Consider the following 2,500-nt stretch of genomic DNA (forward strand, 5'->3'; position numbering starts at 1 on the left):
TCTTTTATTTCCTTCAAATGTCTCTACAAGGCCTACTTTGACCTCTTAAAGAGTCTGGACAATTAACACTGGTGACACTGAAGACAGGTACAGGTCATATCAGCTTATTTAAATAATAAGCATTTAAGAAAAAGATTTAAAAATCAGACCTGTAAAAGTGTATTTCTGTAGTTAAAGTAGCCAAAGATTTGTCCGTAACCTGTCTGACTCATTTGAGCCATCCTGTCAAAAGGAATATTTCATGTAAATGCCAGTGGAACTTTCAATACTTTCTGAGGATTGCAAATATATCAAGGCAGGGACAGCATTTTACACATTTACATGATCTTTTAAATCTCCATTTAGAAGATGCTCTCAGAACAATAATGATAACGATAATAAAAGGGAAAAAATTCTAAGAATAATGTAAAGCTTCCCGTAGTGCACGAGACTGTCACAGCTGTCTCACATCTGGAATTAGTTGAGAGCAGGCAGGCAAGCTCTCAGGGCCACCTTGGAGGAGAGGACCAGGAGTGGGGACACAAAACCAGGGTACAGGCCAGGCTGCAGAGGGCCAGCCCCAGTGATGGGGGTGGGGAGGGCCTGTGCTGATGAGCATCTAATGGCTGTGAGCCATCAGGAGGAGCAGCCAGCCTGATGGGGAAAAGGGCCAGCAGCGTCTGTCTAGTCTGTCCAGGCATGACCGTCTCCCCTCTGTATGTTCCTTCTGTGTTTCACCTGCATAAAGGCTGATAAATCTGCCTTTACACATGTGGATTTGTAGCCCAGAAGAATCGCCCCAATAACCAGCAATCCTCTGAGTCTGCTGCAGAGATAGCAAAGCTTGATTTGCCAAAGTACGGGAGGGAAGTTCTGATTTCTTCATGGCATCTCTCAGTGAAAGGGATTACATGTGTCTTGGTAGGTTGATGAGAAGTGTTTCAGAGGTGTCAGATGCAACTTTAATATTTTAAATTTTTGGTTTGGCCTGTTTTGTTGTTCTTTGTCATTTGGTCAGATCAACCTTAAAAAGAAGAAAATTCGTAAGTGTGCACATGTTCATGAGTGTGAAGTTGTTTGATATATAAAATCAAATGTTGTGTTCCAGTTGGAACATCAGTTAAATTGATTGAAAAAAATGTAGCACAAAAGTAATTTCTATTCCTTGGATCTTATTGTCAGCAGCATAGCAAAATTAAAGCACTAGAGCCACCTTCTGACTGCACTGAAATTGCTGCATCCTGATAATGGTGCCAGCATTAGTACGTTCAATGGAAGGAGCACGGAACACATATTTCTGTTATTTGTATCATTACCTGGATGGCCTAGCTCAACAAATACTGAATTTTGCTATAAATGTGGGTGGGTTTTTTCCTTTATTTATGTGGAGAATTGTCACCTCTGTAAACATTTTGCATCATGCTTGTGGTTAGCTCCCTTCATCAAGTTATAAAAGGAAATTTGATGGTGCACAGTTCTACAGGAAAAGCTGTGCATAGTACTTATTCCATTAGGAAAGAAGTCCCAAGTTCTCAAACTAAGGCACATAAAAAACAGCCAGAGTAAGATTCAGTCCAGTTTTCTAAACAGGGAGAGAAAATACAAAATCCACCCCAACGATAAATATTTTGGCCGATATTTTACTCTGAATTCTCTATGTATGAAGTAACAATAAACCCTAACTGAAATAAAGACAGTTATATAAACTTACCAATAGCTAGATGTTATAGAGGATTATTGACATTACCTTATTCACATGGCAAATCAAATCTTGATGTCTCATATCCCCATGAAACTCCTCAGAAGTCAATAAAGTTGAATTTCTGCTGAGCAGAATTTAACCCCATATATTTACTGAAATCTTAAAGCTTGCTGCTTACATTAAATTTCTAGAAGGGAAAATATACACAAATAGATCTCTGGACACCTTTTTGCCTATATTTTTTTATATCTAAGTATTTGAACTGATATTCTAGAGACATTACCTACATAAAATACAAACCTCAGGAAAGGTATTCATCTGAAATATTGTAAAGTGAGGTGGCCTCAATATTACAGAGTGCTTGCTTGAATTAAATACATTTGAAATTTGTTGTTAAAATTTTCTGTTTAAAATATATCAAGCTTCATAGCACATATTGAGTATATTTAGTATTATTGCAAAAGCTTAACAAATGTTTTCAGTATTATTTCATGAAAGTCACACTTAGGAATTGAGGGAGAATTTTTTTTTTTGAGCATATTTACAGAAATATCTGGGGGTTTAGGTTATTGCTTCTTGAATTTTCTTCCACTTAGGAAATTGTTTTCAAGACTGTGAATTTCTCTAATTGAGCAGAGCTACATTCTTCAAGATTTTAATGTTAGCTTTCTTGGTACTGTTAATTACAGGATAAGAATGATGAGAGTGAGAGAGACACTTTTTCTGAATGGAAGCAAGCTGCACCACATAAAGCACAGCATACTGTGTTATTTCAAAATGGAAATGAAAAGCTTTTAAAAATAACTATAGTCATTTTTA

This window comes from Camarhynchus parvulus, chromosome 1A (assembly GCF_901933205.1).
Source record: "Camarhynchus parvulus chromosome 1A, STF_HiC, whole genome shotgun sequence".
NCBI classification, from domain to species: Eukaryota; Metazoa; Chordata; class Aves; order Passeriformes; family Thraupidae; genus Camarhynchus; species Camarhynchus parvulus.